The sequence below is a fragment of the Durio zibethinus genome, chromosome 21 (assembly GCF_047325235.1).
Source record: "Durio zibethinus cultivar Kanyao isolate XHJ-2024 chromosome 21, ASM4732523v1, whole genome shotgun sequence".
In the NCBI taxonomy this organism is placed as follows: Eukaryota; Viridiplantae; Streptophyta; class Magnoliopsida; order Malvales; family Malvaceae; genus Durio; species Durio zibethinus.
The window spans coordinates 541,514-557,136 of record NC_143182.1 but is presented as its reverse complement, the minus strand read 5'-3'; the positions used below and the strand labels follow the sequence as shown (position 1 = coordinate 557,136).

The window sequence follows — 15,623 nt, the reverse complement described above, 5'->3', positions numbered from 1 at the left end:
TCCAGTCGATTTTGTAAGACTTCTAGGCATGATTTTTAAGACCTCCGGGCATAATTTTGATTCGTGGTGCTATCCCAATCGATTTTTTATTTTTTAACTTGTGGTGTTATCCTAGTCAATTTTATAAAATCTTTAAGCATGATTTGTAAGACCTCCGAGCATAATTTTTAAGATCTTCGAGCATAATTTCAATTCGCGATATTATCCTGATCGATTCTTTATTTTTTGACTTACAGTGTTATCCCAGTCGATTCTGTAAGACCTTCGAGCATAATCTTTAAAACCTCTAAGCATAATCTTTAAGACCTTCAAGCATAATTTTGATTCGCGATATTATCTCGATCAATTCTTTATTTTATGACTTGCGGTGTTATTCCAGTCGATTTTGTAAGACCTCCAGACATGATTTTAAAGACCTCCGAGCATAATTTTGATTTACGATGTTGTCCCGATCGATTCTTTATATTTCAACTTACGGTATTATCCCAGTTAATTCTATAAGACCTTCGGACATGATTTTTAAGACCTCCAAGCATAATTTCAATTCGTGGTGTTATCCCAATTCATTCTTTATTTTTTGACTTGCGGTGTCGTCTTAGTCGATTTTGTAAGACCTCTGGATATGATTTCTAAGACCTCCGGGTATAATCTTTAAGACCTCTAGACATAATCTTTAAGACCTCTGGGCATAATTTCGATTCACAGTGTTATCTCGATCGATTCTTTATTTTTTGACTTGCGGTGTTATCCCAGTCGATTCTGTAAGACCTCAGGGCATGATTTTTAAAACCTCCGAACATAATTTTAATTCACGGTATTATCCCGATTGATTTTTTATTTTTCAACTTATGGTGTTGTCCCAGTTAATTCTGTAAAACCTCCCCAATCGATTCTTTATTTTTTGACTTACAGTATTATCTCAGTTGATTCTATAAGACTTTTAGGTATGATTTCTAAGACCTCCAAGCATAATCTTTAAGAACTCCGGGCATAATTTTGATTCATGATGTTATCCCAATTGATTTTTGATTTCTCGACTTACGGTGTTGTCTTCGTCGATTATTTACTTTTCGACTTACGGTGTTATCTTGATTATTTTTTTCCTTTTTGACTCGCGGTGTTATCTTAATCGATTCTTTACTTCTCGATTCACAATGTTGTCCCAATCATCTTCTTACTTTTCGACTCACAGTGTTGTCCCGATCGTTTTCTTTATTACTTGACTTGTGGTTCGAAAAAAAAACTTTTGAAAAATTCATAATTTGTTTCCAAACAAAATTGATGTCTTTGCCTTAGCTATATTCTTGATTCTCAGTAATGTGCAAAAAGGGGTAGCTGTAGACACCAAATTTTGTTTGGGTCTACTAGATTAATCTTTGTTTTCAAGTTTTGTTTATTAATATTTTTGATATTATTATAAAAACATAATAATTAAAAAAAAACAAAACAAAAACAACAAAAAATAAAAATAGAAAAAACAAAAGATTGGGGTGGTGGTGGTGCCTTGCATGGCACCACTAGCCACCCACCCTACTACCAGCACCATACACTATCCTGACCATACCACTGCCAGAACCCTCACTAACCACCACCTACTCCACCCACCTTCCAGTTACCCAACCTCTTAAAACTTCAGTTTTTTCCCCATCACAGATATCTCCCACAGGTCAATTTGCCTAAAGTTTCTTGCATACCCCCCAACCCCCAAAGTCCCTACCTTTACGCACCTAACGAGACCCCTTTGTGTTCTACCCAAAGATCGACCCCTGTCAAAGTCCTCACACCCATAAACTCCAGCTCTCTCTTACAGAGAAAAATCCTAGCTTTTTACAACGCTTCTAGCCCCAAAACATATTCCCCTGACATCACCCAACATCCCAAAATAATCCCCTCCCCCTACAACCAACCACAAAAAAAAATTCATAAAAAAAACAACAAACAAAAAACACAATCTTCACCGAATCGGCAGAGAACCCAGTGCTAAGCCACCTACAAAAAGTAAAAAGAATTTGTCAGTTTTGGTTTTTAAAAAAATAATAATAAAAATGAGACCGAAAGCTTCAAGCCCCGATTTACACCTATCGGGCTTGTTTCTGGCAAAACGGATACCGAATTTGAAAATATCACGTTAAAGTGAATGTTTGAGAGTTTTTTATGTTTTTTAGCCATCGGTGACCACCGGCAGCAACTGCTAGCGGTGACCCAGACGGCGATCGGCACGGTAGCATAAACGCCGGCGATCAAATGCCGACAGAGCCCTTGGAGCTCTCTCTGGAGCTCTGAAACATTTTTTTTGGCAAAAAAGTTAAAATGAGCTACAAAAAAAATGGGTTTTATATAGAAAGCTAAAGCCCAAAACGACGTCATTTTAGGTTAAAGAGGATCTGCGCGTTGACCCGGATTTGACCTGAGATCGACGTAAATCGACCCAATGATCCGCTTTAGCCAATCTTCAACCAATCCAGATGAACCGCCAGTGAATCGATTCAAACCAATCTGAATTGTCGAATTGCTGAGCCAACCGTCGATCAAACTGGAGTTGATCAAACTATTGATCGGTCCGGTTCAAGTATTTTTTTATTTTTCATTGAATTTTAAAATTTTTTATATATTATTATTTTTGTTATTTTGAGTTTTATTTTTAATATTCATGCATGATAATTTTTTAAAAATTTGTTAAAATAAATATTTGATTGTTTTTAATAATAAAAAAATGAAAAAACTAAAATAATAATGAAAAAAATATTTAAAATGCTAAAATAATAATAATAATAATAATAATAATAATAATAATAGAATAATAAATTTTTTGTTTTTTATGTCTAGATGTTGGAGGAAATAATAAAAAAATAAATAATTTTTCCTAAATATTAGGGAATTATATAAAAAAATTATAAAAGGATAATAATAATAATAATAATAATAATAATAATAATAATAATAATAATTAACAATAATAACAATAAGTTTTCATAAAAAATATATGAAAAAGTTTAATTAATTTTTAAAAATCATAAAAATTGAACTTGCTCCAAAAGTCTGCCTAGATGTTAGAGATTTTTAGAGATATTCGTGTTTTTTAAAGATTAAAAAATCTAAACCCTAAAATCCAAACCCTAAAATCCTTAAACCCCCGAAATTGAAACCCTAAACCCTTAAAACTCTAAAACTAAAATCTCAAATCCTAAACCTTTAAATCCAAAACCTTAAAATCTAAAATTCTAAAAATCCTAAATTTGATACGCATTCTTGAATCATCATAAAAAAGTCACCAAACGTTAAAAACCTACCCATGCCTTGAATCTATTCCGAAACTTTAAAGATACATGTGAAAATCTCACTTGAAATGATTTATTCACGAATGCCTCATAAATGATGAAGTATTTAAGAAACTTTATTTCATTAAAATTTTCATACAAATCCTTAATTTACTTTAACAATGAGGTTAATAACTGATTAATAAAAAGGTATAATAATAAAATGGCATCTTAAATATAAATAGTCACACTTAAACTCTACCTAAATATTGGAGAGTCAATGTGGTCTTATTATATTTAAGAATCCAATTTTAAAATTACATTTCATCATTACACACAACATCTATTGATGCATCTATTTATTATTGATTGCACTCAACTCCCATGTTTGTGCTTTTACTTATCATTTATTGTCTAATAATACCATCGTTGGTATTTTCGCATAAAAAATATGTTTAATTTAAAAATATGAAAAAACAAAAATAACATCCCAATGAGAATAATTTTTGATACTCTGCTTAGATATTGAAGAGTTATCAATAATTATCTTTCCCAAAGAATATTGTTTTTATTTTCAAGAGATGGCGTAGTAAACATCAATCAAAAGTATTATCTTTAAAGTTTTGCCTTTATGTTGGAGAATTTTAAAATAATTTTTTAACTTAAAGATTTCTTCGATATTTCTAAATAAAGAATTTTGATAAAATTAATTTAAAAAAATATAAAAGGGAATTTATATTATTAAATACAAATCAAAACCATTTTATTCAACATTGAAAATAATGCATGATTAAATGGTACCAATTTATGTGCATTGTGAGAGTGCTAATCTTTTTTCACATGTAATCGACTCCCGAATCCAATTTGGTTTTCATATATCGAAATTTATCTTTTTGATAAATTTTAAACCCGCTTTTATATTTTTATTAAAAAATAAACTTTTTGGTCACTAATCACATCCTAAAAAAGATTGATGATGATTTTTTTTTAATTTTTTCTATTTTAAAATTATTTACATTTGACGATCTCAAAACCGTTATGACAGTTCGACGACTTCATTTAAAACTTTAAAAGTCGAGCCGAACTTTTAACAAATTCAAATAATTTGATTCACTCAAATATTTAATTTAATTACTTAAACCATATAAATAATTTCTTTTACACTAAATACAATTAATTTTTTATTTAATTAAAATATATTACATTGTAAATTACCAACACATACTGCTATAGTTTATATAAAATACAACGCATTCTAAATTTTAACTTCGACGTATTATAATTTTTTCCACAAAAGATGCTTCCTCAAGGTTTGACTATTATCAGTGACACATTGCTACCATCCAGAGTCATGTGACGGTCCACTTCAAGTCTTATCTGCTTCAATTTATAGGATGTTTTGTTTTAAAAAAAGAACACATCAATATTTTAAGCAGAATTCTAATTCATAATCATATGAGACACGTGACTTTTCTCTACATCCGTAACACTTTGTCTATTTGCGTCATGACCAAGACCGCTCTGAAACTAGTCAATCCCCGTCCCAATCCAGCGGTCAGTAGACATAGCGTAGCTTATACGCCGGATTCGATTCCATTATTTGCTCCTTAACAAATGAGTTAAAAACTGACGAATAGAATGAACCGTCGGTGGATGATGACATGGATCGCACGTTGCTTGGTTGCAGAATGTTTTATTTTTCCTTGTGCAAGTTGATGGTTGTCAAAACCCAAAAGTGAAAAAGACAAGATTCTTTGTTTTTTTTAACTTGATAATTGAACTTCTCTATGTTTTCACCTTATTTCCGCTCTCGTGTTCTTGGAGTTAAGGTGAGGATTGATCCCTTCAACTCTCATCAGCTCTACCCCTTTTAAATGTAATGCTTTGTAAGGTAAATTCCCAGTCAGTTTTCATTAGAAAATGGATAGCATCAAAACCAAACCATGTGTTATTTGTAATCTGACCATAATCCAGCAGACCACCACAGTCGATTTTCCAATCAAACCTGGCCATGTACTCTGACCATAGTTCCCATATGTGGAGCATACTTTACCTGCATAGAATCTTTTATTATTAGTAGAGGCTCATGAGATATGTGAAGAATACAGAGCTAAAATCTTCATTATAGCCTGAACCCTTATCTCACTCACTTATTTCCCCTTTTTAATTCTTCTCTACTACACTCAATACATGCTTAATCCTTTGTTGTACATAATCGAACTTGCCAAGCAGAAAAGCTCCAGGCAAAACATTGATTTAAAGCTTTCCCAGGTCGTTTTTTAAAACCTACATAGAAAATATGACCTCTAGATTCCAAAGAAACTGTACAGAATGCTGTCACTGTCAACATGTAAAACTTGAGCGGAGAAAAGTGCAAGAATCCTAAACAAAACCATGCCAGTCTGCCTATAAGTCTGTTCCTCGTGGAAACCTTACCATACTACTACAAAGAATCAAAGATATGGAGTCTCAAATATGTAGAGATACCGCAGGGTCCTAATCAAGCCGGACAAGGACTGATCATAATTTTAATTGAAAAACCTGTAAGAAGTAAAAGAGTTAAGAGGAGCAATCTTTAACTAATCAAGACGGATTCTTTCATCAATCAGAGCCAATAATCAACAGACAAACAACTCTTTTTTTTCAACTGCTACAATAACTTTAAAGGGGCCTGCACCTTCAGAAGGACAGCATGCTTTGTAAAGTTAAATCATAGTTTCCATTTTTGTTTTTAATGACAACTTAACAATTGGTACACAAAAATTGAGTGGAGTGGTGTTATTGAACCAATTTAGTCAAAGGTCACCTTGACCTGCGCAACATAAAGGACAACAAAACTGTGGGTCAAATATCCACATTCCACAATATAATCCTCATTTATAAACAAGCTTTAGCTATAAGTCTCGGGTCAATAGAGGGTAAATCTTTAATTCCAACCAGACATAATACTTACAGGTAATTAAGATACATAAAACATGTACAAAAACATAATTGAGATACATGACACAAACACCAACTCCTGTAGACACAATTACAGCCTTAACAGCATAAGGGAAGGAAATCTTGTTGACTTTTCTCTGCAACATGTCCAAAACTAAAACCCGTAGCTGTCTAACTTTCTCCTGAGTTTGCTATCAATGGTTAAATAATGAGCACATTCACAACCTGTAATGACAGATGATTCATGGAATTAATGTAATTCAATCTTTAAGTAAGCCTCATGCATTAGAATGTTATCCACAAAGCAACCGAATATCAAGGAATTAAATGCATTTGAAGTACTCTTCTAGTAGAAAGATCAATGCTTAACATACTAATAAGCAAATTGAGTTCATAGAGAATACCTCCATTCCCATTGAAAATTTTAGACAATCCACGAAACAAGTTAGGCGTGCATCCGAGAATAAGTCAGAGTACGGAGAGTGCTCAGCAACCACCAATGAGGCAGACCGGGATGTTTACTACATTGATATTTACAATATCTATGCCCCCTCATGCCATAGTTCCAGTCTCACTGTCCTGCCCAAGGAGCCTTCTGTGAGTTGACTTAACACCCCACACAACAGTTGAACATTCTTTTTGCAGTCTCACTAGGTTAGTCTTTTAAGGAACTATTGTTTATATGGGCCAAGTCCAAATTTTAAGACCATTTTAAGATTGGGATACAATATATCTTCGGAATTGGCCCAGTTCTTCTGTCACTTCTTTTGGGCTGGTAGTCAAGAAAGTCCGTGGGGTTAGTTAAACAATTTCATTTGAAATTCTACCAAGATTACTGTAATTTTTGCTTTTAATCAGCTTTGCTAAATCTAGCTAGCAGGTAGTAACTTTTGTAGCTTGTGGTTGGTGTAGGTGATGAATTTTGATCCATGCAGCGACTATTACGTATATGCCCACCTAAACAGGGCTGATGCCTGATATTCAAGAGGCCATGCATGCCAATGTAACAAAACTCGACCATGATTGGGAACCAGCAGCGACATCATCAGAAAATGGGGAGATAGCCCTTCAACAATCATTCCCCTTCTACGGGAGTTAATGGCTAACGGACTCAGAGTGTGTATTTTCAGGTAATAAAAGCATTGCCGTGATCCATATTTATACATATTATCATTGCCTTGTTTACTGGGTGAAATCATGGGAAGGCAACAGAATAGTAGACCAAAAGACCCAAAACTTTTCCTAGACTGTATCAACTAACCCTCGTGGCCCCGGACTAATAGTTGGACTATATAGAAGAAATTCACCCTTTACCATAAAAAATTGTTGTATCAGATCTTGATAGGACAACTCAATAGACATACCGGCTAAACCTTTTAAGATATTCAATAGAAGGCTGTTCGTAAATCTTACACGTCTTTGTTGCATGTCACGCAGTGGTGATACAGATGGAAGGATACCAGTACTTCAACCAAGTACTTCATTAATAAGATGAAACTTCCAGTTAAAATAAAATGGCATCCTTGGTACCTTCATGGAGAGGCAAATTTTCTTTCTCTTCCGTTCCAATGCTTGCTCTCTAATGTCTCCCATCATCCAATTCCAATCTTCTGATTGTCATAAATCAACTCTAGTTCCTGTTAATGTGAACTTAATTCCTTTCATTTATTTACAAAGTCCAGGAAATTGATTGACACATTTGCCTTTGGTACTATTTATATGGCAGGTTGGTGGTTGTACTCAAGTATGCATGGGAGATTTAACATTTGCCACCGTAAGAGGGGCAGGCCACCAAGTGCCAAGCGTCCAACCAAAGAGGGCTCTTTCACTGATCCAGCACTTTTTTGCTGGCACCCCTCTCCCAGATACCTCAAAATATACCTGATTTCCTCTTGACATTTCAGAGCCTTTCATTGTTTCATCAAGTATTTTGATTAGTGTTCGGGAAAGTTGTTTATTATATCACCAATACTATTTTGTCTGCAAAGGAATGGATACCGGGAAAAAATATATATACAAATGTGTTGAAATTTATTTTGAATCTCATAATTTCACATCGAAAGTTAAGTAATATTGAATTTGTTTTGTATCTCAAATTAAGAGTTTAGTAAAAGTATAAAGAGATTCATTTTTATAAATAAGATATTTTGATTTTAATTTGATAATCGCAAATAATTAGACACAAAAAAAAATCTAAGTGAAGGCTATTAAAATGGTATAATTAGGGTTTTGGATTACGTTTTGAGTAATGATTTTTTTGAGATTTTTTTCATTCTAAAAGTCTCACAGTTGTAAAGATTTATTTGTTAGTGAATTATGTTATATATTTATATATTCTTATTCTTTATTTAAGATTGCTATTTTATTCGTAGGTGTTGCGTGTGTATGGTGATTCCAACAAGTGATATCAAAGCTGTAGGTTTAAGACATGAAAAAAGTTGATGTTTTGAGATACAGGAAGAGATAAGTCTAGAGGAGCTCGATTTAAAAGAAGAGTTTGAGTTCAAGTTTTGAGGATTAATGATTGGTTTGCGTGAAGCGTGAAGACACACAAATGAAGATGATTGTGAAACTTTCATTGCAGATGGAGCTAAGTATGTCTAACATGAAAACATATGATTTGATGTAATTTGAGTCAATGTGGAGATTGTTAAGAATAGTGACTCAAATTCTATAAGAGAATTGTTTGGGATTGATTAGATATTACTTGATGGACAAGAAGACTAGTAGAAGAAGAATTTAAAAAAAAAATCTTAATAGGTAAGTTTGACTTACAGAAAAAGAATTCTAAGAAAAAAAAGATTTTTAATAGGTAAGTTTGTATGATTATAAATAAGTAAAATCTTTACAGGATTAGGTATGAAAAAAAATATATAAAAGAGTTATAAGATTTTATGGGTAGACACCAATAAGACTGTTGAATATTTACATCTTATGAGTATTTATGTTTGTTTGTGAGTGGACTAAAAGAGACTAAAAGGATTTACATAGGTATGAAGTATGGATGCATATAGGTATGTGTTTGTTTAGGTTGAGAATATTCTATAAGACTAAAAGAGATTAAAAGAGTCTATTGGTATTGATTGTTGAGCGGTTGATATGATTTATATGTTTGTAATTTTTTATAATTACTAGATCTTATTTTTCATCCAGAAATGTATGTTGATTGGACTGAACTAGTTAAATTGTTATCTCTTATGTGATTAATTGATTATTTGATTATACTTTCGTTGGCTTAATTGGATAAAGGTTTTTAGCCTAACAAGTGGTATCAGAATTATGGTGATCTCTAACAAATGGTATCAGAGCTATGATGATCCCTAACAAAATGGTCATTTTAAAAATTATTATTCAATGAAAGTTAGTTTTTGGTTTAATCAATCAAATTGCATAACTAGGTTTACAGAACAATTAATTTAATTAAATGGAACTTATTAAATTGGCTGAAAATGTTCATTCTGAAGTAAATGATTTTAAATGGTGGTTGCATCAGCTGTAATATAAGTTAAAGAGCTGCAAGAGATTTCAGAGCTGAGCAATCTCCGCATTAAAATAAAGTGTACATGTGTGCGCAGGAAATCGATCTAGGGAAAGAACACAAGTTTTGGACATCAGTCAATATACAGTTTCTTTAGAGATGTGATGTGAGGCCATGCATCTGAAACAAAGTTTCTCCAGGTTACTACATTAAAGAAATACCAGTCTACACATAAGGATGTCAATCCAATGCATTTGGAAATAACAAGAATTTTAAATGTTCTTAGAAACTGTTCAATCCATTCCCCTAGATACATAAGCTCTCCTACACTACTGGTTCTGGGTGTTATTAGAGATCATAGGCCAACAATGCTTTCAAAAATCTCTTTTTTGCAATCTTCATTGATTAATACAGAACGAGATAGCAAAGCCACAGATGAACCTTCTAACCTCGGGAAATGATGATTGGCAAGCTTTACAAGGAAAGTAGATGGCTGGCTATCTTTCTAATCAGCTTCATATTAACAACTTGGTTATCCAAGAAATCTGTAGAACCAATTAAGCATAAGCTAGGATAAATTCATAATACGGTTGATTAAGATAGAAACATCAATTATGAAACTTTCAACAATAAGCTTATTGAGTATCAAGCAGGGTTTTTTTCCTTCAAAATTTAATGTGAAATTGCAAAAATAAAATATCATAATTGACAATTAAAAGCACATACTTACATTAGTTGACTATAGTGATTGTTGGGAAATTTCATTGACTCTACCATCCTATAGACAAAGTGAGAAAGTCCGTCATAAATGACAGTAAAATGCATTATGCTGATGAGAATAGTTTTCTATCATAAATTAACTTACTGAAGTTGCACTTCTCTAGAGAAAAAATACAAACTGGTCTACTAATATCAATGATGGGAGATAAGTTATATTTGGAGTCCACGAGAGTATATCAAAAAATTTATACATATATATTGGACATCACTTGAACTTAAAAGCTTAAATTATTGAATTCTTAGATCCTCTATGTATATATAGTCTTGGATGGGTCCCAATACCTGTTGCATTAAAGAGTGCATATATACATATTAGATACCATTTGAGTCTAAAAGCTTAAAATATTAGGTTTTTGGATCCTTTATGTATATATAAGACATCTCATTCAAATTTCTCAATGAAGTGAAATTTTTTATTCACATGTGAACTTTATCCCAACAGTCAAACCATTAATCATCGGTGATTTCTATTTTCAGACGAGGTATGTGGGCTGTGACAGGCCAATATGCCCCCTTATCCTTCAAGCACTGTTGTTTTAGAAGATGACAGTCCCTGATACAAAGTCTTCCAAGTTTTACAGGTAAGCCTTCCTTCGATAAGCACTGAAGCTTAGAGCACTCGGAAATTTCTAGCTCTTCAAGCAATGTCAGATTATAGAGCCCCATGGACAGAGATCGCAAATTATGAAGTCTTTCAATATATATAGACACTAGAGTTGTGGGAAGTGGACACTTTTCATCTGGAAAGGAAACTATACCTGGTGCACCAGCAATGACCAATTCCCTGAGAGAGGTTAGGTTGAGAAGGTTCCATTCTGACATGGGCTGCTTAAGATTTTCACAGTCCCAGACCACAAGTACCAATAGGTTAGGGGGCAAGCCACCTTCAGGAAAAGAGACAAGACCAAGACAGTCACAAATTGTTAGAAACTGAAGAGAAGTGAGACTCAGCATTTGTTCAGGTAGAGACCTGAGACTGATTCAATGGGAGACATCAAATTTTCTCAGGTTGGGAAGATACATGCCCGTTTCTGGGAAGTATTCCAGAGCAGGAAACCTATTTAAGTTTAATTCTGTCAGATGAGTGAGACTGTGTAAGCACTCAGGCAAGCTTGCCATAGTCTTACATTTCGATATAGAAATGATCTCGAGTGATGCATTTTTGTGCAGCATCTTGTCAGAAAGGGGTTCCAATTGGGAACAATTCCAAATCTTAAGTATTTTAAGGCTGGTGGGTAATTTGCCTTCTGGAAATGAAATTAGAGAAGGGCAATTAATGATCTCCAAGTTCTCAAGATGAGATATGTTGCATGTGCTGTTATCAATCTGCATCAGTCCCTCAGGTAGAGACATCAGATCATTACAGTACCAATCCTCAACCGTCTAAGTGTGGTAGTTATCCTGCCACTTGGAAAGCATGTGAGAGCAGGGCAATCTTCAATCTCCAATTCTTCGAGAGGACAATTAAGCATCATCATCCCACTAGGCAGAGACTTTAGAGCCCTGCAATCTTTGAGCTTAAGATTTTTCAGCATGGGCACAAAACTTGTCTTGGGAAAGAATACAAGATTTGGACACGACTTAATTTGCAAATCCACAAGAGATGTGAAGCCATGCATCCCCCAAGGAGACTTCCAGAGATTGTAAGAATTCAACGATCCCAAATCATCAAGACCTCTAGATAAACCTTGCTCTTTTTCAGCCAATGACACAAACTGTGGACAGCCCGTAATTTTCAAACACTCAAGAGAAGCAATATTCAACAGAATAGCACCCTTCTGCCATAATGATGTCAATCCATTGCAGTTGGAAATGACAAGAACTCTAAGTGCTCCTGGAAACTGTACAACCCCATTTTGGAGACACTGAAGCTTTGGCCTACTCCTGGCTGTGACTGTTGTTAAAGAGGTTAGGCCAAGAATGCTTCCCAGTAACTCTACATTGCAATCTTCTATATTTAATTCATCAAGAGATGGGAAACTCAAAGATGAACCTTCTAACTTTGGGCAACGCTTAATTACAAGTTTCAAAAGAGAAGGAAGACGGCTGGGCAACTTTCTACTCAACTTGGGACAATCCTCTACCACGAGTTCACGGAGACAAGGAAATTCTTCCCATGAGTCTTCATTACCTTGACTAGGGGAAGACCAGCAAGTCCAGTCCAACATATCCTTAAACCTTAGAATTTCCAATAAAGGAAAAGGCTTAACAGAAGGAAAACCATGTCCATAAAACTCAACATCCACCTTTTGGACATTATCCATGCCTATTATGGTCAACATTTTTAATGAGGGTAGTCTCCCAAGTGATGGAAGACTTATGCTCTTTCTACATTTACAAAGTTCTAAGCACATTATGTTAGTCAATGAGGGATTACCTAACCAAGATGGAAATTTTTTACCGCCATAGAACAGAATTCTGAGCTTCTCCAGATTTTTATGAGGTAGCAGCCTTTCAAGAACATGCATTTCACCTTCCTCATTTTGGGGATTAAGGCTCCATTGCAAATCCAATGCTGTTAAGCCATGCTTGTCACTGAGATTAGCATTGCTAGCATCTTGAATATCTGAAACATTTTCCAATCCCAAAATGGAAAGCTCCCCGCGCAGATACTACAAGCCCCTTAATTCACTAACAGCAGACCCAATGCCTTTGCCCACAATGAATTTGGTCAAAGTCTGAAGATTCTTCAAATTACCAATCTGAATTGGCATCTCCTGTAAATTACTAGTATCAGTAAGATCGAGAACACGAAGGTTCTGTAGATTTTTGATAACTTGTGGCAACCTAGTAAGTTCTTCGCAACTTTGCAATATCAACGTTTGCAAGTTGAAAAGAAAACCCACAGATTGAGGTAACTGTTTAATTCTACAGCGAGACAAATTCAGGTAGCGTAAATGCTTCAACTGACCGATGGAATTTGGTAACTCACTATGCAATAGCCAATCAAGCATAGCACTCTTAAACATCTCAACCTTGGTAGCATATATTCTGTAATACATCACCACTTAAATAGCAATATGCTGCACAAGGTGGCATACAAGTTGGTAATGCAATCAAAGTTCTTAAATTCTTCATCTGACAGAGGATTCCAAATCTTTTTGCAACGTCGTACTGTTTACGAGAGAAAGATAAATGACGAATCTTTTCAACATCTGTGCATAACTTATCACCATTAAGCATATCCCCATCTTCAAAACTAAAGCATATTTCTTCAGAAACAAATTGAGCTAAATCATTTATGAGGTCATGCATCACAAATCGAGTTTTGTTGCTGTTTGACTGCTGGAAAAATGATCGTGAAAGTAACTCATTATAATAATCCAAACCTAAGTCCTCCATTTGACCTTTTGGCTGTTGTAAGAAACCCTCTGCCATCCACAGTAGAACCAACAGATCCTTGTCAAATTCATAGCCCTTTGGAAATATAGCACAATAAGCAAAGCATCGTTTCGAATTGGAAGGAAGATCATGGTAGCTCAATCTCAGAGCTGGAATTATACCACTTCTTTCTTCAGGTAAATTCCATATCTTGCTCATCAAAATTTCCTCCCATTCATCCCGATTTACTTTAGTGCGAAGGAGTCCTCCCAAGGTCTTAACTGCAAGTGGCAACCCTTTGCACCTCTTCACTATTTGCTCACCAACTACTTTTAAATTTGGGTATCCATCAAAATTGTTAGCTCGAAGAGCATGCCAGGTGAATAATGAAAGACAATCATCATTTGACAATTGCTTCAAATGGTATCCCACACGGTTAGCCACGACTGCTGCAACTCTTTCATGCCGTGTTGTCACCAGTATTTTACTTCCAGCTGCGCCTGCTGCAAAGGGTCTGCATAGTAGGTCCCATTGCAAATAGTTCTCATTCCAGATGTCATCTAAAACGATCAAAAATTTTCTCCCCAACAACTTCTCCTTTAGCCGCATTTGAAGTAAATTTAAATCCTCCAACTTGCCAATATCAGAAGCAACAGCATCAAGCAAGGTCTTTGTCACCCTAAGAACATCAAATTCCTCGGAGACACAAACCCAAGCTTTCAATTCAAATGAAGTCTTAATTCTCTCATCATCATATACTAACTGAGCAAGAGTAGTTTTACCAACACCGCCCATCCCTACAATTGGAACCACACCCATTTCACCACCATCCATCAACAAGTTAATCACAGCATCTTTATCCCTTTCCCTACCATAAACACGAGACTTAACAACAAGTGAACTGGTGGGCAGCCTCGGAAGCACTTTCTCAGATCTCCCTCCACCAATCTTTACTAAATTCAAATAATTCTTTCGTGCATCTAAGTCATCCAATCTTTCAGTAATTTCTTTTATTTTGTACTTCTCGGAATCAAAGATAATAGAATTTGGATTGATAGCACGGAAACGAGACGGAAGGATGAACTTCTTCCATCCCTTGTGGCTGCTTACTGAAGCCTGAGTCAGCTCCATTAGTTTGCGCTGCAAAGCCTCAGTGGCAAATTCATCAACAACATCTTCAGCATCAAAAGCAACATGTTGTAAATCCCTGAGCCAGAGTTTCACAGCACGACTTGTGGTTTGCTTTTCTTCAGCATCCTCAAGCAAGGCATTTATTTTAAGCAACAATTTCTCCCATTTTTGCATTTCGGCTACAACTTGCTCATCCCGTGTGAATTTAAGAAAGTCAGGGGACGACAACGTTTCAAATACGGAGCGGAAGAAAGCAGAGAGCATAGCATCAGCAACAGTGGATACAATAACCTCCATCTTAGAGTAGAAGAACTGAAATTGATAATGAAAGAGGATATGTTAAGCTTTCTTTTCTTGAATATCAAGTGCACAAGTAAGATTAAAACACGCACGAGGGAAGACAACGCAGAGCACCCTTCAAAGAAGGGCTTTCTCAAAAGGCTTGGTTCTCCTGCTGTCCATGACTGCTAATCTCCTTCCACCAAGGACAGCTAGGAGACGATACATGATGAAGCCTCGCAAGTGATCACTGAGCATCCAACTTAAAATCAATTCATGGTAAGTGAAAGGTTCCAACTGAATATAAAATTACAGAATATTTTATATTCATTAGATGTTGATAATCCATTTTAAATGTCTCCATCATGTGTAGACAAATACCAAAGATGTCTATCTGTATAAGTGAAAATAAATTAAATATATCACGTGATAAATTT

The 15,623-nt window shown here is 34.8% G+C and overlaps 2 pseudogenes; one reads left to right on the top strand and one right to left on the bottom strand.

The window, feature by feature from the left end:
• Nucleotides 1-6,487: 6,487 nt before the first annotated feature.
• LOC149512732 (serine carboxypeptidase-like 40) lies at nucleotides 6,488-8,238 on the top strand (annotated as a pseudogene).
• Nucleotides 8,239-10,769: 2,531 nt separating this feature from the next.
• Nucleotides 10,770-15,400, bottom strand: LOC111305841 (putative disease resistance RPP13-like protein 1; annotated as a pseudogene).
• Nucleotides 15,401-15,623: the final 223 nt, after the last annotated feature.